Source organism: Panulirus ornatus, chromosome 10 (assembly GCF_036320965.1).
Source record: "Panulirus ornatus isolate Po-2019 chromosome 10, ASM3632096v1, whole genome shotgun sequence".
NCBI classification, from domain to species: domain Eukaryota; kingdom Metazoa; phylum Arthropoda; class Malacostraca; order Decapoda; family Palinuridae; genus Panulirus; species Panulirus ornatus.
In genome coordinates, this window is record NC_092233.1 from 36785579 (window position 1) to 36809398 (window position 23820).

At 42.6% G+C, this 23820-nt stretch overlaps 1 protein-coding gene across 2 annotated transcripts in view; it reads left to right on the forward strand.

Annotated features, from left to right (window-relative positions):
- Nucleotides 1–23820, forward strand: part of LOC139750904 (TAF5-like RNA polymerase II p300/CBP-associated factor-associated factor 65 kDa subunit 5L) — a 233290-nt gene that overhangs the window by 203724 nt on the left and 5746 nt on the right. The window lies entirely within an intron of this gene.

The following is a 23820-nucleotide window of genomic DNA, read 5'->3' on the forward strand; positions in this document are numbered from 1 at the left end:
GAAGTGAGTCAGTTGTTGTTCGCTGATGATACAGCGCTGGTGGCTGATTCATGTGAGAAACTGCAGAAGCTGGTGACTGAGTTTGGTAAAGTGTGTGAAAGAAGAAAGTTAAGAGTAAATGTGAATAAGAGCAAGGTTATTAGGTACAGTAGGGTTGAGGGTCAATTCAATTGGGAGGTGAGTGAAGGAAGTGAAGTGTTTTAGATATGTGGGAGTGGATCTGGCAGCGGATGGAACCATGGAAGCGGAAGTGGATCATAGGGTGGGGGAGGGGGCGAAAATTCTGTGAGCCTTGAAGAATGTGTGGAAGTCGAGAACATTATCTCGGAAAGCAAAAATGGGTATGTTTGAAGGAATAGTGGTTCCAACAATGTTGTATGGTTGCGATGCGTGGACTATGGATAGAGTTGTGCGCAGGAGGATGGATGTGCTGGAAATGAGATGTTTGAGGACAATGTGTGGTGTGAGGTGGTTTGATCGAGTAAGTAACGTAAGGGTAAGAGAGATGTGTGGAAATAAAAAGAGCGTGGTTGAGAGAGCAGAAGAGGGTGTTTTGAAATGGTTTGGTCACATGGAAAGAATGAGTGAGGAAAGATTGACCAAGAGGATATATGTGTCGGAGGTGGAGGGAACGAGAAGAGGGAGACCAAATTGGAGGTGGAAAGATGGAGTGAAAAAGATTTTGTGTGATCGGGGCCTGAACATGCAGGAGGGTGAAAGGAGGGCAAAGAATAGAGTGACTTGGAGCGATGTGATATACCGGGGTTGACGTGCTGTCAGTGGATTGAATCAAGGCATGCGTATGGGGGTGGGTTGGGCCATTTCTTTCGTCTGTTTCCTTGCGCTACCTCGCAAACGCGGGAGACAGCGACAAAGCAAAAAAAAAAAAAAATATATATATATATATATATATATATATATATGGATGGAGAGAGGTGGGTGATTATTGGTGCATATGCACCTGGGCATGAGAAGAAAGATCAAGAGAGGCAAGTGTTTTGGGAGCAGCTGAATGAGTGTGTTAGTGGTTTTGATGCACGAGACCGGGTTATAGTGATGGGTGATTTGAATGCAAAGGTGAGTAATGTGGCAGTTGAGGGAATAATTGGTATACATGGGGTGTTCAGTGTTGTAAATGGAAATGGTGAAGAGCTTGTAGATTAATGTGCTGAAAAAGGACTGATGATTGGGAATACCTGGTTTAAAAAGCGAGATATACATAAGTATACTTATGTAAGTAGGAGAGATGGCCAGAGAGCGTTATTGGATTACGTGTTAATTGACAGGTGTGCGAAAGAGAGACTTTTGGATGTTAATTTGCTGAGAGGTGCAACTGGAGGGATGTCTGATCATTATCTTGTGGAGGCTAAGGTGAAGATTTGTATGGGTTTTCAGAAAAGAAGAGTGAATGTTGGGGTGAAGAGGGTGGTGAGAGTAAGTGAGCTTGAGAAGGAGACGTTTGTGAGGAAGTACCAGGAGAGACTGAGTACAGAATGGAAAAAGGTGAGAACAATGGAAGTAAGGGGAGTGGGGGAGAAATGGGAAGTATTTAGGGAATCGGTGATGGATTGCACGAAAGATGCTTGTGGCATGAGAAGAGTGGGAGGTGGGTTGATTAGAATGGGTAGTGAGTGGTGGGATGAAGAAGTAAGAGTATTAGTGAGAGAGAAGAGAGAGGCATTTGGACGATTTTTGCTGGGAAAAAATGCAATTGAGTGGGAGATGTATAAAAGAAAGAGACAGGAGGTCAAGAGAAAGGTGCAAGAGGTGAAAAAAAGGGCAAATGAGAGTTAGGGTGAGAGAGTATCATTAAATTTTAGGGAGAATAAAAAGATGTTCTGGAAGGAGGTAAATAAAGTGCGTAAGACAAGGGAGCAAATGGGAACTTCAGTGAAGGGCGCAAATGGGGAGGTGAAAACAAGTAGTGGTGATGTGAGAAGGAGATGGAGTGAGTATTTTAAAGGTTTGTTGAATGTGTTTGATGATAGATTGGCAGATATAGGGTGTTTTGGTCGAGGTGGTGTGCAAAGTGAGAGGGTTAGGGAAAATGATTTGGTAAACAGAGAAGAGGTAGTGAAAGCTTTGCGGAAGATGAAAGCCGGCAAGGCAGCAGGTTTGGATGGTATTGCAGTGGAATTTATTAAAAAAGGGGGTGACTGTATTGTTGACTGGTTGGTAAGGTTATTTAATGTATGTATGACTCATGGTGAGGTGCCTGAGGATTGGCGGAATGCATGCATAGTGCCATTGTACAAAGGCAAAGGGGATAAGAGTGAGTGCTCAAATTACAGAGGTATAAGTTTGTTGAGTGTTCCTGGTAAATTATATGGGAGGGTATTGATTGAGAGGGTGAAGGCATGTACAGAGCACCAGATTGGGGAAGAGCAGTGTGGTTTCAGAAGTGGTAGAGGATGTGTGGATCAGGTGTTTGCTTTGAAGAATGTATGTGAGAAATACTTAGAAAAGCAAATGGATTTGTATGTAGCATTTATGAATCTGGAGAAGGCATATGATAGAGTTGATAGAGATGCTCTGTGGAAGGTATTAAGAATATATGGTGTGGGAGGCAAGTTGTTAGAAGCAGTGAAAAGTTTTTATCGAGGATGTAAGGCATGTGTACGTGTAGCAAGAGAGGAAAGTGATTGGTTCTCAGTGAATGTAGGTTTGCGGCAGGGGTGTGTGATGTCTCCATGGTTGTTTAATTTGTTTATGGATGGGGTTGTTAGGGAGGTAAATGCAAGAGTTTTGGAAAGAGGGGCAAGTATGAAGTCTGTTGGGGATGAGAGAGCTTGGGAAGTGAGTCAGTTGTTGTTCGCTGATGATACAGCGCTGGTGGCTGATTCATGTGAGAAACTGCAGAAGCTGGTGACTGAGTTTGGAAAAGTGTGTGGAAGAAGAAAGTTAAGAGTAAATGTGAATAAGAGCAAGGTTATTAGGTACAGTAGGGTTGAGGGTCAAGTCAATTGGGAGGTGAGTTTGAATGGAGAAAAACTGGAGGAAGTGAAGTGTTTTAGATATCTGGGAGTGGATCTGGCAGCGGATGGAACCATGGAAGCGGAAGTGGATCATAGGGTGGGGGAGGGGGCGAAAATCCTGGGGGCCTTGAAAAATGTGTGGAAGTCGAGAACATTATCTCGGAAAGCAAAAATGGGTATGTTTGAAGGAATAGTGGTTCCAACAATGTTGTATGGTTGCGAGGCGTGGGCTATGGATAGAGTTGTGCACAGAAGGATGGATGTGCTGGAAATGAGATGTTTGAGGACAATGTGTGGTGTGAGGTGGTTTGATCGAGTGAGTAACGTAAGGGTAAGAGAGATGTGTGGAAATAAAAAGAGTGTGGTTGAGAGAGCAGAAGAGGGTGTTTTGAAGTGGTTTGGGCACATGGAGAGGATGAGTGTGGATAGATTGACCAAGAGGATATATGTGTCGGAGGTGGAGGGAACAAGGAGAAGAGGGAGACCAAATTGGAGGTGGAAAGATGGAGTGAAAAAGATTTTGTGTGATCGGGGCCTGAACATGCAGGAGGGTGAAAGGAGGGCAAGGAATAGAGTGAATTGGAGCGATGTGGTATACCGGGGTTGACGTGCTGTCAGTGGATTGAAGCAAGGCATGTGAAGCGTCTGGGGTAAACCATGGAAAGCTGTGTAGGTATGTATATTTGCGTGTGTGGACGTATGTATATACATGTGTATGGGGGGGGTGGTTGGGCCATTTCTTTCGTCTGTTTCCTTGCGCTACCTCGCAAACGCGGGAGACAGCGACAAAGTATAAAAAAAATAAAAAAATATATATATATATATATATATATATATATATATATATATATATTTATTTATTTATTATTTATTTTGCTTGTATATATATTCCTTTATTTATATATATATATATATATATATATATATATATATATATATATATATATATATATATATATATATATATATATATTTGTATGTAGCATTTATGGATCTGGAGAAGGCATATGATAGAGTTGATAGAGATGCTCTGTGGAAGGTATTAAGAATATATGGTGTGGGAGGCAAGTTGTTAGAAGCGGTGAAAAGTTTTTATCGAGGATGTAAGGCATGTGTACGTGTAGGAAGAGAGGAAAGTGATTGGTTCTCAGTGATTGTAGGTTTGCGGCAGGGGTGTGTGATGTCTCCATGGTTGTTTAATTCGTTTATGGATGGGGTTGTGAGGGAGGTGAATGCAGGAGTTTTGGAAAGAGGGGCAAGTATGAAGTCTGTTGGGGATGAGAGAGCTTGGGAAGTGAGTCAGTTGTTGTTCGCTGATGATACAGCACTGGTGGCTGATTCATGTGAAAAACTGCAGAAGCTGGTGACTGAGTTTGGTAAAGTGTGTGAAAGAAGAAAGTTAAGAGTAAATGTGAATAAGAGCAAGGTTATTAGGTACAGTAGGGTTGAGGGTCAAGTCAATTGGGAGGTGAGTTTGAATGGAGAAAAACTGGAGGAAGTGAAGTGTTTTAGATATCTGGGAGTGGATCTGGCAGTGGATGGAACCATGGAAGCGGAAGTGGATCATAGGGTGGGGGAGGGGGCGAAAATTCTGGGAGCCTTGAAGAATGTGTGGAAGTCGAGAACATTATCTCGGAAAGCAAAAATGGGTATGTTTGAAGGAATAGTGGTTCCAACAATGTTGTATGGTTGCGAGGCGTGGGCTATGGATAGAGTTGTGCGCAGGAGGATGGATGTGCTGGAAATGAGATGTTTGAGGACAATGTGCGGTGTGAAGTGGTTTGATCGAGTAAGTAACGTAAGGGTAAGAGAGATGTGTGGAAATAAAAAGAGCGTGGTTGAGAGAGCAGAAGAGGGTGTTTTGAAATGGTTTGGGCACATGGAGAGAATGAGTGAGGAAAGATTGACCAAGAGGATATATGTGTCGGAGGTGGAGGGAACGAGGAGAAGCGGGAGACCAAATTGGAGGTGGAAAGATGGAGTGAAAAAGATTTTGTGTGATCGGGGCCTGAACATGCAGGAGGGTGAAAGGAGGGTAAGGAATAGAGTGAATTGGATCGATGTGGTATACCGGGGTTGACGTGCTGTCAGTGGATTGAATCAAGGCATGTGAAGCGTCTGGGGTAAACCATGGAAAGCTGTGTAGGTATGTATATTTGCGTGTGTGGACGTATGTATATACATGTGTATGGGGGTGGGTTGGGCCATTTCTTTCGTCTGTTTCCTTGCGCTACCTCGCAAACGCGGAGACAGCGACAAAGCAAGAAAAAAAAGAAAATATATATATATTATCCCTGGGGATAGGGGTTAAGAATACTTCCCACGTATTCCCTGCGTGTCGTAGAAGGCGACTAACAGGGGAGGGAGCGGGGGGCTGGAAATCCTCCCCTCGCGTTTTTTTTTTAAATTTTCCAAAAGAAGGAACAGAGGGGGCCAGGTGAGGATATTCCAAAAAAGGCCCTGTCCTCTGTTCTTAATGCTACCTCGCTAACGCGGGAAATGGCGAATAGTTTAATAGAAAAAGAAGAATATATATATATATATATATATATATATATATATATATATATATATATATATATATATATATATATGTATATATATTGTCCCTGGGGATAGGGGAGAAAGAATACTTCCCACGTATTCCCTGCGTGTCGTAGAAGGCGACTAAAAGGGGAGGGAGCGGGGGGCTGGAAATCCTCCCCTCTCATTTTTTTTTGATTTTCCAAAAGAAGGAACAGAGAACGAGGCCAGGTGAGGATATTCCCTCAGAGGCCCAGTCCTCTGTTCTTAACGCTACCTTGCTAACGCGGGAAATGGCGAATAGTATGAAAGAAAAAGAAAGAAATGTATATATATATATATATATATATATATATATATATATATATATATATATATAGGCTATGGGACTGTATAATAGGAAACAATTATTCGAAATACTAAGTACTCGAATACCCTTCGTCTCACTATGGTGAGCAACGGGGTCTATCTGGGTCTATCGGGGTCTACAGTCCCATAGCCTAGCGGTTAGCATGCCTGCCTCTTGCACAAGGGGTCCCAGGTTCGATCCTGGCTGATGGAGCTTTGTATGTTCTATGAAGGTGCGCGTTCATATACACTTTATTCGTATTTATATAACTCCGCGTTGTACAGTCAGGTTCGGTAAAACGCTCTCAGCTGGCTATGTGTTCTGTTCGGAAACAACCGATAGACCCCATTGCTCACCATAGTGAGACGAAGGGTATTCGAGTACTTAGTATTTCGAATAGTTGTTTCCTATTATACAGTCCCATAGCCTAGCGGTTAGCATGCCTGCCACTTGCACAAGGGGTCCCAGGTTCGATCCTGGCTGATGGAGCTTTGTATGTTCTATGAAGGTGCACGTTCATATACACTTTATTCGTATTCATATAACTCCACGTTGTACAGTCAGGTTCGGTAAAACGCTCTCAGCTGGCTATGTGTTCTGTTCGGAAACAACCGATAGACCCCGTTGCTCACCATAGTGAGACGAAGGGTATTCGAGTACTTAGTATTTCGAATAGTTGTTTCCTATTATACAGTCCCATAGCCTAGCAGTTAGCATGCCTGCCTCTTGCACAAGGGGTCCCAGGTTCGATCCTGGCTGATGGAGCTTTGTATGATATATATATATATATATATATATATATATATATATATATATATATATATATATACATATATATATTTTTTTTTTGCTTTGTCGCTATCTCCCGCGTTTGCGAGGTAGCGCAAGGAAACAGACGAAAGAAATGGCCCAACCCGCCCCCATACACATGTATATACATACGTCCACACACGCAAATATACATACCTACACAGCTTTCCGTGGTTTACCCCAGACGCTTCACATGCCCTGATTCAATCCACTGACAGCACGTCAACCCCGGTATACCACATCGCTCCAATTCACTCTATTCCTTGCCCTCCTTTCACCCTCCTGCATGTTCAGGCCCTGATCACACAAAATCTTCTTCACTCCATCTTTCCACCTCCAATTTGGTCTCCCTCTTCTCCTCGTTCCCTCCACCTCCGAGACATATATCCTCTTGGTCAGTCTTTCCTCACTCACTCTCTCCATGCGCCCGAACCATTTCAAAACACCCTCTTCTGCTCTCTCAACCACGCTCTTTTTATTTCCACACATCTCTCTTACCCTTACGTTACTTACTTGATCAAACCACCTCACACACACCACACATTGTCCTCAAACATCTCATTTCCAGCACATCCATCCTCCTGCGCACCACTCTATCCATAGCCCACGCCTCGCAACCATACAACATTGTTGGAACCACTATTCCTTCAAACATACCCATTTTTGCTTTCCGAGATAATGTTCTCGACTTCCACACATTCTTCAAGGCTCCCAGAATTTTCGCCCCCCTCCCCCACCCTATGATCCACTTCCGCTTCCATGGTTCCATCCGATGCCAGATCCACTCCCAGATATATACATAGATTTTTTTTTTTTTTTGCTGTGTCGCTGTCTCTTGCGTTAGCGAGGTAGCGCAAGTAAGCAGACGAAAGAATGGCCCAACCCGCCCAAATACACATGTATATACATACACGTCCACACATGGAAATATACATACCTATACATCTCAATGTACACGTATATATACACACACTGGCATATACATATATACACATGTACATAATTCATAATGTCTGCCTTTATTTTTTCCCATCGCCACCTCGCCAGATATGGAATAACAACCCCCACCTCCCTCATGTGTGCGAGGTAGTGCTAGGAAAACACACCAAAGGCCCCATTCGTTCACACTCAGTCTCTAGCTGTCATGTAATAATGCACCGAAACCACAGCTCTCTTTCCACATCCAGGCCCCGCAGAACTTTCCATGGTTTACCCCAGACGCTTCACATGCCCTGGTTCAATCCATTGAGAACACGTTGACCCCGGTATACCACATCGTTCCAATTCACTCTATTCCTTGCACGCCTTTCACCCTCCTGCATGGTCAGGCCCCGATCACTCAAAAAATCTTTTTCACTCCATCTTTCCACCTCCAATTTGGTCTCCCTCTTCTCCTCGTTCCCTCCACCTCTGACACATATATCCTCTTGGTCAATCTTTCCTCACTCATTCTCTCCATGTGACCAAACCATTTCAAAACACCCTCTTCTGCTCTCTCAACCACACTCTTTTTATTTCCACACATCTCTCTCACCCTTACATTACTTACTCGATCAAACCACCTCACACCACATATTGTCCTCAAAGATCTCATTTCCAGCACATCCACCCTCCTGCTCACAACTCTATCCATAGCCCACGCCTCGCAACCATACAACATTGTTGGAACCACTATTCCTTCAAACATACCCATTTTTGCTTTCCGAGATAATGTTCTCGACTTCCAAACATTCTTCAAGGCTCCCAGAATTTTCGCCCCCTCCCCCACCCTATGATTCACTTCCGCTTGCATGGTTCCATCCGCTGCCAAATCCACTCCCAGATATCTAAAACACTTTACTTCCTCCACTTTTTCTCCATTCAAACTTACCTCCCAGTTGACTTGACCCTCAACCCTACTGTACCTAATAACCTTGCTCTTATTCACATTTACTCTTAACTTTCTTCTTTCACACACTTTACCAAACTCAGTCACCAGCTTCTGCAGTTTCTTACATGAATCAGCCACCAGCGCTGTATCATCAGCGAACAACAACTGACTCACTTCCCAAGCTCTCTCATCCCCAACAGACTGCATACTTGCCCCTCTTTCCAAAACTCTTGCATTCACCTCCCTAACAACCCCATCCATAAACAAATTAAACAACCATGGAGACATCACACACCCCTGCCACAAACGTACATTCACTGAGAACCAATCACTTTCCTCTCTTCCTACTCGTACACATGCCTTACATCCTCGATAAAAACTTTTCACTGCTTCTAACAACTTGCCTCCCACACCATATATTCTTAAAACCTTCCACAGAGCATCTCTATCAACTCTATCATATGCCTTCTCCAGATCCATAAATACTACATACAAATCCATTTGTTTTTCTAAGTATTTCTCACATACATTCTTCAAAGCAAACACCTGATCCACACATCCTCTACCACTTCTGAAACCACACTGCTCCTCCCCAATCTGATGCTCTGTACATGCCTTCACCCTCTCAATCAATACCCTCCCATATAATTTCCCAGGAATACTCAACAAACTTATACCTCTGCAATTTGACCACTCACTTTTATCCCCTTTGCCTTTGTACAATGGCACTATGCAAGCATTCCGCCAATCCTCAGGCACCTCACCATGAATCATACATACATTAAATAACCTTACCAACCAGTCAACAATACAGTCACCCCCTTTTTTAATAAATTCCACTGCAATACCATCCAAACCTGCTGCCTTGCCGGCTTTCATCTTCCACAAAGCTTTTACTACCTCTTCTCTATTTACCAAATCATTTTCCCTAACCCTCTCACTTTGCACACCACCTCGACCAAAACACCCTATATCTGCCACTCTATCATCAAACACATTCAACAAACCTTCAAAATATTCACTCCATCTCCTTCTCACATCACCACTACTTGTTATCACCTCCCTATTAGCCCCCTTCACTGAAGTTCCCATTTGCTCGCTTGTCTCACGCACTTTATTTACCTCCTTCCAAAACATCTTTTTATTCTCCCTGAAATTCAATGATACTCTCTCACCCCAACTCTCATTTGCCCTCTTTTTCACCTCTTGCACCTTTCTCTTGACCTCCTGCCTCTTTCTTTTATACCTCTCCCACTCATTTGCATTTTTTCCCTGCAAAAATCATCCAAAAGCCTCTCTCTTCTCTTTCACTAATAATCTTATTTCTTCATCCCACCACTCACTACCTTTTCTTATTAACCCACCTCTGTACTTTGTCGCGGTCTCCCGCATTAGCGAGATAGCACAAGGAAACAGATGAAGGAATTGCCCAACCCACCCACATAGATATGTATATACATACACATCCACACATGCACACATATATACCTATACACTTCATCATATACACATTTATACATACTCAGATATATACATATATACACATGTATATAATTCATACTTACTTCCTTTATTCATTCCTGTCGCCACCCCACCACACATGAAATGGCAACCCACTCCGCATGCATGTGCATGAGGTAGTGCTCCTAAAAGACAACAAAGGCCATATTTGTTCACACTCAGTCTAGCTGTCATGAGTAATGCACCGAAACCACAGCTCCCTTTCCACATCCAGTCCCACAAAACTTTCCATGGTTTACCCCGGATGCTTCACATGCCCTGGTTCAATCCATTGACAGAATGTCGACCCCGCTATACCACATCCTTTCAATTCACTCTATTCCTTACATGTCTTTCACCCTCCTTCATGTACAGGCCCCGATCGCTCAAAATCTTTTTCACTCCATTCTTCCACCTCCATTTTGGTCTCACTACTTCCCAAGTCCTCTCATCCACAATAGACTGCATGTTTGCACCTCTCTCCAAAACTTGCATTCACCTTCCTAACAATCCCATCCATAAACAAATTAAATTTATATGAAGTATTTTTTATTTTATTTCTTTATTATACTGTGTTGCTGTCTCCTGCGTTAGCGAGGTAGCGCAAGGAAACAGACGAAAGAATGGCCCAACCCACCCACATACACATGTATATACATACATGTCCACACACGCACATAAACATACCTATACATTTCAACGTATACATATATAACATAGACATATACACTTATACACATGTATATAATTCATACTTGCTGCCTTTATTCATTCCTGTTGCCACTCCACCACCACACATGAAATGACCCCCCCCATGCATGCATGGTAGCTCTAGGAAAAGACAACAAAGGCCTCATTCATTCACACTTGGTCTCTAGCTGTCATGTATAATGCACTGAAACCACAGCTCCCTTTCCACATCCAGGCCCCCACAAAACTTTCCATGCTTTATGCCAGACGTTTCACATACCCTGGTTCAAACCATTGACAGCATGTTGACCCCAGTATATCACATCATTCCAATTCACTCTATTCCTTGCACGCCTTTCACCTTCCTGCATGTTCAGGCCCCGATTGCTCAAAATCTTTTTAACTCCATCCTTCCATCTCCAATTTGGTCTCCTACTTCTCGTTCTATCCACTTCTGACACATATATCCTCTTGGTCAATCTTTCCTCACTCATTCTCTCCATGTGAACAAACTATTTCAAAACACCCTCTTCTGCTCTCTCAACCACACTCTTCTTTTTTATCACACATCTCTCTTACCCTTCCATTACTAACTTGATCAAACCACCTCACACCACATATTGTCCTGAAACATTGCATTTCCAACACATTTACCCCCCCTCTCTGTACAACCCTGTCTATTGCCTATGCCTCGCAACAATATGATATTATTGGAACCACTATTCTTTCAGACATACCTGTTTTTGCTCTCCGAGATAGTAATCTCTCTTTCCAAATATTCTTCATCGCTCCTAGAATCTTCGCCCCCTCCTCTACCGTATGACACTTCAACTTCCATGTTTCCATTTCCAGATATCTAAAACACTTCACTTCCTCCAATTTTTCTCCATTCAAACTCACATCCCAACCAACTTGTCCCACAACCCTGCTGAAATTACTAACCTCTCTCTTATTCACATTTATTCTCAAATTTCTCCTTTCACTCACTTTTCCAAACTCAGTCACCCAGTTTGGAGTTTGTCACTCAAATCAGCCATCAGTGCTCTTTCATTGGTGTAAAACAGTGGACTCACTTTCCAGGCCCTCTCATTCACAACAGACAGCATACTCACCCCTCTTTCCAAAACTCTCGCATTTACCTTCCTAACCACTCCATCCATAAGCAAATTTAACATCCATGAGGACATCACAAACCCCTGCCGCTGACCGACTTTCACTGGGAACCAGTCACTCTCCTCTCTTGATGCTAATGCACATGCCTTACACCCTTGATAAAAACTTCTCATTGCTTCTTGCAGCTAACCTCCCTATCATATACTCTTAAGACCTTCAGCAAAGCATCTCTGTCAACCCAATCATATACCTTCTCCAGATCCATAAATGCTACATACAAGTCCATCTGTTTTTGTATCTATTTCTCACACATTCTTCAAGGAAACACCTGATCCACACATCCTCTACCACTTTTGAAACCACACTGCTCCTCCCCAATCTGATACTCTGTATATGCTGTCACCCTCTCAGTTAGTACCCTCCCTTACAATTTTCCAGGAATACTCAGCAAACTTATGCCTCTCTAGTTTGAACACTCACCTTTATCCTCTTTACCTTTGTATATTGGCACTATACATACATTCTGCCTATCCTCAGGGACTTCACCATGATCCATACATACACTGAATATCCTTAAAAGATAGATATAATCACTGCTGTAGGGGGGAAGAATTCTACCTTTACTTTCTGTGTGTTGTAGGAGATGATTAAAGGGGGCCAGGAGCAGGGAGGCTGGAAACCCTTTCCTTCTTTTCTTCACTTTCTTAAAGATGGAACAGAAGAAGGAACCAAGCAGAGAGTGCTTATCCCACTTGAAGGCTCAGGCTGGGGTTTCTAGATGTGTGTGAATGTATCCAAGATGAAAAGAGTGGAGAGATGCAGTGTGTTTGAAGAAAGTGCCTAGATTTTCTGCTGAGAGTGAAACAAAGCTCAAAGGTAAAGGGGAAGAATGGTTTGCTAATGTCTGGTTTGAAATGTCTTGGGAGAGAAGAGCTAAGGAAAGAGTAGCACTACCCCTGTAGCAGGAGTTGTGGGAGTGTATGAAAGAGTGTAAGGAAGTGAATTCTATACTGACAAGGTTAAAAATGATATTGGATGGTTAGAGATGGTTAATTTTTAGTGCTTATGCACCTTGCCACGAGAAAAATGATCATGAGAGACAAACTGAGTGAGTTTGTCACTAGATTTGATGCAAAAGACTGGATATTAGTGATGGGTGATTTGAATGCAAAGGTGAGTGATGTGCCAGTTGAAGGTATAATTGTGGGGAATGGTGTATTCAGTATTAAGAATGGAAATAGTGAACATTTTATGGAGTTGTGCACTGAAAAAGGACAGGTGATTGGGAATAACTTGGTTTAGAATGATAGGCATACACAAGTATACATTTGTAAGAGAGTTGGTCAGTGGGCATTATTGGATTGCATATTAATTGATAGCCTTGCAAAAAAGAGTTTTTAGGATGTAAATGTGTTGAGAGGGACAGCTGGTTGGATGTCTGATCACTGTCTTGGAGAGGTTAAGGTGAAGATTTGCAGAGGTTTTCAAAAAAGAGGAAACAATTTTGATGTCAATGAGAAGAGTGTTAAAAGTATGTGAGCTTCAAAAAGAGATTTGTGCAAAGAAAGATTGAGTGTAGATTTGAAAAAGGTGAGAGTAAATGAAGCATGGGGAGTGGGTGAGGAATGGGAGGCATCTAGGGAAGCATTTCTGGCATGTGCATGAGATGCATATGACAATAGTAGGGATGATGTCAACTCCCAAGTCCCTCTGACACAAATTCTTGAAGCTTATTTACTAGTAGATAATGTTCATATTGCATAATCATCTATTTCTACTATACTGGGAGGGAGTTTTACCCTTTTGGTTCTGTCTGCATTAACCATATATGTCATTTTCCTTGTAACTCAGCACTTAATTTAGGTAATATCTTTGTTGTTATCCTTTAGACCATTTCTGTCAGCTCTTTGTGCCTCTTTAGGTGCAATGACCAGGCTCTTTGTGCTTCTTTAGGTGTGATGACCAAACTTGAAGTACATTCTAAGTTTGGCCATTTATAGGTTTTGAAAAAAAATTTTCACATTTTCTTATCCATATACTTGAAAGATTTTTTTCATACTTGATCGCTGTTTCCTGCACTAATGAGGAAGTGCCAGGAAACAGATGATAAAAGGCATCCACTCACATATACGTATATAATCATATATGCACATCCATGCCCATATGGTTTGGGAATGTCTTGGGAGTAAAGTCAGGGATTAGTGAAAGGACAAGAGCAAGGGAAGGAGTAGCACTACTCCTGAAACACGAGTTGTGGGAGTATGTAATAGAGTGTAAGAAAGTAACTCTAGATTGATATGGGTAAAACTGAAAATGGATGGAGAGAGATGGGTGATTATTTGTGCATATGCACCTGGGCATGAGAAGAAAGATCATGAGAGGCAAGTGTTTTGGGAGCAGCTGAGTGAGTGTGTTAGTAGTTTTGATAACCGAGACTGGATTATAGTGATGGGAGATTTGAATGCAAAGGTGAGTAATGTGGCAGTTGAGGGAGTAATTGGTATACATGGGGTGTTCGATGTTGTAAATGGAAATGGTGAAGAGCTTGTAGATTTTTTTTTTTTTTTTTTTTTTTTTTTTTTATACTTTGTCGCTGTCTCCCACGTTTGCGAGGTAGCGCAAGGAAACAGACGAAAGAAATGGCCCAACCCCCCCCCCCCATACACATGTATATACATACGTCCACACACGCAAATATACATACCTACACAGCTTTCCATGGTTTTCCCCAGACGCTTCACATGCCTTGATTCAATCCACTGACAGCACGTCAACCCCGGTATACCACATCGCTCCAATTCACTCTATTCCTTGCCCTCCTTTCACCCTCCTGCATGTTCAGGCCCCGATCACACAAAATCTTTTTCACTCCATCTTTCCACCTCCAATTTGGTCTCCCTCTTCTCCTCGTTCCCTCCACCTCCGACACATATATCCTCTTGGTCAATCTTTCCTCACTCATTCTTTCCATGTGCCCAAACCACTTCAAAACACCCTCTTCTGCTCTCTCAACCACGCTCTTTTTATTTCCACACATCTCTCTTACCCTTACGTTACTCACTCGATCAAACCACCTCACACCACACATTGTCCTCAAACATCTCATTTCCAGCACATCCATCCTCCTGCACACAACTCTATCCATAGCCCACGCCTCGCAACCATACAACATTGTTGGAACCACTATTCCTTCAAACATACCCATTTTTGCTTTCCGAGATAATGTTCTCGACTTCCACACATTCTTCAAGGCCCCCAGAATTTTCGCCCCCTCCCCCACCCTATGATCCACTTCCGCTTCCATGGTTCCATCCGCTGCCAGATCCACTCCCAGATATCTAAAACACTTCACTTCCTCCAGTTTTTCTCCATTCAAACTCACCTCCCAATTGACTTGACCCTCAACCCTACTGTACCTAATAACCTTGCTCTTATTCACATTTACTCTTAACTTTCTTCTTCCACACACTTTACTAAACTCAGTCACCAGCTTCTGCAGTTTCTCACATGAATCAGCCACCAGCGCTGTATCATCAGCGAACAACAACTGACTCACTTCCCAAGCTCTCTCATCCCCAACAGACTTCATACTTGCCCCTCTTTCCAAAACTCTTGCATTTACCTCCCTAACAACCCCATCCATAAACAAATTAAACAACCATGGAGACATCACACACCCCTGCCGCAAACCTACATTCACTGAGAACCAATCACTTTCCTCTCTTCCTACACGTACACATGCCTTACATCCTCGATAAAAACTTTTCACTGCTTCTAACAACTTTCCTCCCACACCATATATTCTTAATACCTTCCACAGAGCATCTCTATCAACTCTATCATATGCCTTCTCCAGATCCATAAATGCTACATACAAATCCATTTGCTTTTCTAAGTATTTCTCACATACATTCTTCAAAGCAAACACCTGATCCACACATCCTCTACCACTTCTGAAACCACACTGCTCTTCCCCAATCTGATGCTCTGTACATGCCTTCACCCTCTCAATCAATACCCTCCCATATAATTTACCAGGAATACTCAACAAACTTATACCTCTGTAATTTGAGCACTCACTCTTATGTACTGAAAAAGGACTGGTGATTGGGAATACCTGGTTTAAAAAGAGAGATACACATAAGTATATGTATGTAAGTAGGAGAGATGGCCAGAGAGCGTTATTGGATTATGTGTTAATGAATAGACGTGCGAAAGAGAAACTTTTGGAAGTTAATGTGCTGAGAGGTGCAACTGGAGGGATGTCTCATCATTATCTTGTGGAGGCAAAGGTGAAGATTTGTAGAGGTTTTCAGAAAAGAAGAGAGAATGTTGGGGTGAAGAGAGTGGTGAGAGTAAGTGAACTTGGGAGGGAGACTTGTGTGAGGAAGCACAAGGAGGGACTGAGTACAGAATGGAAAAAGGTGAGAACAAAGAGCATAAGGGGAGTGGGGGAGGAATGGGATGTATTTAGGGAAGCAGTGATGTCTTGCACAAAAGATGCTTGTGGCATGAGAAGTATGGGAGGTGGGCAGATTAGAATGGGTAGTGAGTGGTGGGATGAAGAAGTAAGATTATTAGTGAAAGAGAAGAAAGAGGCATTAGGACGATTTTTGCAGGGAAATAATGCAAATGAGTGGGAAATGTATAAAAGAAAGAGGCAGGAGGTCAAGAGAAAGGTGCAAGAGGTGAAAAAGGGGGCAAATGAGAGTTGGGGTGAGAGAGTATCATTAAATTTTAGGGAGAATAAAAAGATGTTTTGGAAGGAGGTAAATAAAGTGCATAAGACAAGGGAAGGAATAGGAACATCAGTGAAGGGGGCTAATGGGAGGTGATAACAAGTAGTGGTGATGTGAGGAGATGGAGTGAGTATTTTGAAGGTTTGTTTAATTGTGTTTGATGATAGAGTGGCAGATATAGGGTGTTTTGGTCGAGGTGGTGTGCAAAGTGAGAGGGTTAGGGAGAATGATTTGGTAAACAGAGAAGAGGTAGTAAAAGCTTTGTGGAAGATGAAAGCCGGCAAGGCCGCAGGCTTGGATGAAATTGCATTGGAGTTTATTATAAAAGGGGGTGACTGTATTTTTGACTGGTTGGTAAGGTTATTTACTGTATGTATGACTCATGGTGAGGTGTCTGAGGATTGGAGGAATGCTTGCATAATGCCATTGTACAAAGGCAAAGGGGATAAAAGTGAGTGCTCAAATTACAGGGGTATAAGTTTGTTGAGTATTCCTGGTAAATTATATGGGAGGGTATTGATTGAGAGGGTGAAGGCATGTCTAGAGCATCAGATTAGGGAAGAGCAGTTTGGTTTCAGAAGTGGTAGAGAATGTGTGGATCAGGTGTTTGCTTTGAAGAATGTATGTGAGAAATACTTGGAAAAGCAATTGGATTTGTATGTAGCATTTATGGATCTGGAGAAGGCATATGATAGAGTTGATAGAGATACTCTGTGGAAGGTATTAAGAATATATGGTATGGGGGGAAGTTGTTAGAAGCAGTGAAAAGTTTCTATCGAGGATGTAAGGCTTGTGTACGTGTAGGAAGAGAGGAAAGTGATTGGTTCTCAGTGAATGTAGGTTTGTGGCAGGGGTGTGTGATGTCTCCATGTATGCTTAATTTGTTTATGGATGGGGTTGTTTGCTGATGATACAGCGCTGGTCACTGATTTATGTGAGAAACTGCTGAAGTTGGTGACTGAGTTTGGTAAAGTGTGTGAAAGAAGAAAGCTGAGAGTAAATATGAATAAGATCAAGGTTATTAGGTACAGTAGGGTTGAGGGACAAGTCAGTTGGGAGGTAAGTTTGAATGGAGAAAAACTGGAGGAAATGAAGTGTTTTAGGTAGCTGGGAGTGGATTTGGCAGTGGATGGAACCATGGAAGCGGAAGTGAATCATAGGGTGGGGAAGGGGGTGAAAGTTCTGGGAGCCTTGAAGAATGTGTGGAAGTCGAGAACATTATCTTGGAGAGCAAAAATGGGTATGTTTGAAGGAATAGTGGTTCCAACAATGTTATATGGTTGCGAGGTGTGGGCTATAGATAGAGTTGTACAGAGGAGGGTGGATGTGCTGGAAATGAGATGTTTGAGGGCAATATGTGGTGTGAGGTGGTTTGATCGAGTAAGTAATAATAGGGTAAGAGAGATGTGTGGTAATGAAAAGAGTGTGGTTGAGAGAGCAGAAGAGGGTGTTTTGAAATGGTTTGGTCACATGGAGAGAATTAGTGAGGAAAGATTGACCAAGAGGATATATGTGTCGGAGGTGGAGGGAACGAGGAGAAGTGGGAGACCAAATTGGAGGTGGAAAGATGGAGTGAAAAAGATTTTGAGTGATCGGGGCCTGAACATGCAGGAGGGTGAAAGGCGTGCAAGGAATAGAGTGAATTGGAATGATGTGGTATACCGGGGTTGATGTGCTGTCAATGGATTGAACCAGGGTGTGTGAAGCGTCTGGGGTAAACCATGGAAAGTTCTGTGGGGCCTGGATGTAGAAAGGGAGCTGTGGTTTCAGTGCATTATACATGACAGCTAGAGACTGAGTGTGAACGAATGGGGCTTTTGTTGTCTTTTCCTAGTGCTACCTCGCGCACCTGTGGGGGGAGGGGGTTGTTATTTCATGTGTGGCGAGGTGGCGATGGGAATGAATAAAGGCAGACAGTATGAATTATGTACACACAACAAAAAAACTATCGCGCAGAGGGGGTCTGAAGACGTCTGTAATGATCACTGACCTACCTGTTGTACCATGCCGGTAGGGTTGGTATACGTGCCTGGAAGCCACAGGTTTCCAGAGTCCTATGCTAGACCCATGTAAGTTACGTGCCACAAGAGCGGCATTATATTATTAACAATAAAATTACAAGGCAGTACGAACCCCTACTTTTGAATTGGTGTGTGTAATATAGCTGTGAGACACACACAGCTATATACGGCAACCCCCGCATGTGGTAGCTGCAGCATACCTCAATGTGATGCCAGGTAAACACAATAGCTTCATATTGTATAGGTGTAATTTGGAAAGAATATGTTTTACTATTGATATTGTATTATCCTATAGCACATCTGGGTTCGTGGCAGTCCATATAGATTATCTTACACCGCCATTTCTTGTCCATGCAGGAAATGTAATGCGACATGCGATATATTTTTGAAACAATGAAACAGCGCGGGTATAGTTCACTGTGAGCCAATGTCGAAAGGTTGTTTTTGTGGTATATCTAATTTTACCATGGAGACCTCACAAGCGACACGTGAAGCTATTCTACAGCTTCATAATGAGGGATACAGCGACTCTGAAATTGGGAGACGTCTTGGTATTCACCGGTCAACCGTAGCACGATGGATTCGCCGACAGGCAGAGTTGCACTGATATGATTAAGACATACTGTCTTATGTAATTTTATACATTTTATATAACCAGATTCGAGACACAACATGTGGTGGGTAGCAGGAGGAGTGGGCGCGCGCGTCAGTGCAGGACTATTTGGTTGGATCCATCCATGGTGCTGGTGTCGGTGAGTTGGTGGATGTCGGGCCTGGCCAGTTGACCGGACCTAGATACGTTGAGATACTGGAGGAGGTCCTGCTACCTTCAGTGGGGGCTATGCTGTTTCCAGAGCCGGAGCCATTTTACCTCGTCCAAGATAACAGCCCAGTTCACACATCCAGGGTTGTAAAGGCGTGGTATGCTCGCCATCCACGTATAACAGTATAACATCCTGCAAAATCGCCTGATCTCAACCCGATAGAGCACGTATGGGCGGCCATGCAGAAAGGCATGCCTGACCGACAACATCGATGTCGTGCTACAGTCGTAAATGATGCTTTACAAGCATGGGAACATCTACGAAGCCCTTCTGGGAGGAACTTAACGCAGACGTTAGTGGCATCCATGCCTCGAAGGCTCAATGAAGTGTTGGCAACGGGAGGAGGTTATACCAAGTATTGAAATAATAAAATTTACAAAGATTACTTTCTTAACCTCCAACAACATGTCTATGGTCATGTTATATAGAAATCTAATTTTCACCGTTAAAGGGAAGTTAACTAATGCAGATCCATGAAAAGAGTCATTACTTTTCATGTTGGTTTACTAAATACAATGATGTGATGCCAGGTTTGTGACATACTGTTATCAATCACACAGGTGATTACGGGATATTACGGGAGGTTGCTGATTAATCTAAACCAGCAGACAGATAAATCACCGCCGGTATGAAGCAGGGTGTCGCAGTTACCATGTAGTATATTATTTTACACCACGAATTTGACACTTTGCAAGAGATAATGATTACTGCAATATGCCTTACTGTGCAGAATATTACATTTACATGCTCAATTTACGTATCCCATCTACTGTACTACATACGGAGGGATATATCGTTGCCATTAGATAGGTGAGGACACCCACAGGCAGGGACATCAGGGCTACCACCATCTCACAGGAAAATGTTGACTTCCATTATTCCACGTCTGGTGCGTCATTTTGTTTCGTACAAAAAACGCGCGATAGTTTTTTTGCTGTGTGTACATGTGTATATATGTATATGTTTGTGTATACATATGTATATGTTGAGATGTATAGGTATGTGTATTTGAGTGTGTGGATGTGTATGTATATACATGTGTATGTGGGTGGGTTGGGCCATTCTTTCGTCTGTTTCCATGCGCTACCTCGCCAACATGAGAGACAGCGACAAAGCAAAATAAATAAAATATAAATGCATGTACATACGCATACATACATACAAATGTATGTATTCATACTTACTTGCTTTCATCTCTTCCCGACACCACCCATCCCCACAGGAAACAGCACAAATTCATGAAGGAAAAGAAAAAATGATGACGTACACTTTCTTCTTACCCACACCCAGTTGCCAACCCCTGCATCAGTGAAGTAGCAACAGGAAATTGACAAAGAAAGGCCTAATCCACTCACACTCATTCTCTAGCAGTCATGTGTAATGCAACAAGACCACAGCTCTCTGTCTATATCCAGGCCCCACGGACCTTTCCTTGGATGTTTCACCTGCCTGGTTCAGTCCATTGACAGCTCATCCAGCCCAGTATACAGTATTGTTCCAGTTCACTCTAATCCGAAGCACAACTTTCACCCTCCTATATGTTTAGGCCCTAACACACTCAAAATCTTTTTCACTCCTTCCTTCCATCTCCAATTTGGTCTTCTGGTTCTCCTTGTTCCCTCCACTTCTAAGACATATATCCTCTTTGTCAACCTTTCCTCACTCCTCTCCATATGTCCACACCCTCATCTGCTCTCTCAACCACACTCTTTACTCCCACATATCTCTCTTACCCTTTCATTACTTAATATAATCATCTCACTCTACACATTGTCCTCAAACATTTGATTTCTAACACATCCACCCTCCTCTGCAGAACCCTATCTATATCCCATGCTTCACAGCCATATGATATTGTTGGAACTAATATACCTTCAAACATACCAATTTTTGCCCTATGAGGTAACATTCTCCTTTTCCACACGTTCTTCTTCACATTCAGAACCTTCACCCCCTCCCTTACTCTGTGACTCACTTCTGTTTCCATGGTTCCATTCACTGCTAAATCCACTCCCAGATATCTAAAACACTTCACTTCCTCAGTTTTTCTCCATTCAAACTTACATCCCAACTGACTTGGCCATCAACCCTGAACCTAATAACCATGCTATTATTCACATTCACTTTCAACACTTTCCTTTCACACACTTTTCCAAACTCAGTCATGAACTTCTGCAGTTTCTCACTTGAATCAGCCACCAGTGCTGAATCATTGGCGAACAACAACTGACTCACTTTCCAGGCCCTCTCATCCCAACAGATTGCATACTTGCCCTTCTCTCCAAAACTATTGCAGTTACCTGCCTCACCACCCTATCCATAAACAAATTGAACAACCATGGTGATATCACACACCCCTGCTGCAGACCGACATTCACTAGGAACCATTCACTCTTCTCTCTTTCTACTTTTACACATACCTTACAGTCTTGATTAAAACTTTTCACTGCTTCTAGCACTCCTGCACCGTATATTCTTAAGACCTTCCACGGAGCATCTCTATCAACCCTGTCATATGCCTTCTCCAAATTTATTAATGCCACATACAAACACACCTCCTCGAAGGCTCAGATTGGGGTGTCTAAATATGTGTGGATGTAACCAAGATGAGAAAAAAGGAGAGATACATAGTATGTTTGAAGAGAGGAACTGGGATGTTTTGGCTCTTGAGTGAAACGAAGCTCAAGGGTAAAGGGAAGAGTGGTTTGGAAATGTTTTGGGAGTAAAGTTAGGGGTTGGTGAGAGGACAAGAGCAAAGGAAGGAGTAGCACTACTCCTGAAACAGGAGTTGTGGGAGGATGTGATAGAGTATGATATGGGTAAAACTGAAAGTAGATGGAGAGAGATGGGTGATTATTAGTGCCTATGCACCTGGGCATGAGAAGAAGGATCATGAGAGACAAGTGATTTGGGAGCAGCTGAGTGAGTGTGTTAGTAGTCTTGATGCACGAGTCCAGGTTATAGTGATGGGTGATTTGAATGCAAAGGTGAGTAATGTGGCAGTTAAGGGAATAATTGGTGTACATGGGGTGTTCATTGTTGTAAATGGAAATGGTGAAGAGCTTGTAGATTTGTGTGCTGAAAAAGGACTGGTGATTGGGAATACCTGGTTTAAAAAGAGATATACTTAAGTATACGTATGTAAGTAGGAGAGATGGCCAGAGATCGTTATTGGATTACGTGTTAATTGATAGGCGTGTGAAAGAGAGACTTTTGGATGTTAATGTGCTGAGAGGTGCAACTGGAGGGATGTCTGATCATTATCTTGTGGAGGCAAAGGTGAAGATTTGTAAAGGTTTTCAGAAAAGAAGAACGAATGTTGGGTTGAAGAGAGTAGTGAGAGTAAGTGCTTGGGAAGGACACTTGTGTGAGGAAGTACCATGAGAGACTGAGTGCAGAATGGAAAAAGGTGAGAGCAAAGGACATAAGGGGAGTGGGGGAGGAATGGGATGTATTTAGGGAATCAGTGATGGCTTGCACAAAAGATGCTTGTGGCATGAGAAGCATGGGAGGTGGGCAGATTAGAAAGGGTAGTGAGTAGTGGGATGAAGAAGTAAGATTATTAGTGAGAGAGAAGAGAGAGGTGTTTGGATGATTTTTGCTGGGAAATAGTGCAAATGACTGGGAGATTATAAAAGAAAGAGGCAGGAGGTCAAGAGAAAGGTGCAAGAGGTGAAAAAGTAGGCAAATTAGAGTTGAGGTGAGAGAGTATCATTAAATTTTAGGGAGAATAAAAAATATGTTTTGGAAGGAGGTAAATAAAGTGCGTAAGACAAGGGAAGGAATGGGTACATCGGTGAAGGGGGCTAATGGGGAGGTAATAACAAGTAGTGGTGATGTGAGTAGGAGATGGAGTGAGTATTTTGAAGGTTTGTTGAATGTGGTAGATGACAGAGTGGCAGATATAGAGTGTTTTGGTCGAGGTGGTGTGTGAAGTGAGAGGGTCAGGGAGAATGATTTGGTAAACAGAGAAGAGGTTGTGAAAGCTTTGTGGAAGATGAAAGCTGGCAAGGCAGTGGGTTTGGATGGTATTGCAGTGGAATTTATTGAAAAAGGGGTGACTTTGTTGTTGACTGGTTGATGAGGATATTCAATGTGTGTGTGGCTCATGGTGAGGTGCCTGAGGATTGGTGGAATGCATGCATAGTGCCATTGTACAGAGGCAAAGGGGATAAAGGTGAGTGCTCAAATTACAGAGGTATAAGTTTGTTGAGTATTCTTTGGAAATTATATGGGAGGGTATTGATTGAGAGGGTGAATGCATGTACAGAGCATCAGATTGGGGAAGAGCAATGTGGTTTCAGAAGAGGTAGAGGATGTGTGGATCAGGTGTTTGCTTTGAAGAATGTATGTGAGAAATACTTAGAAAAACAGATGGATTTGCTACAGAAAAACAGATGTATTTG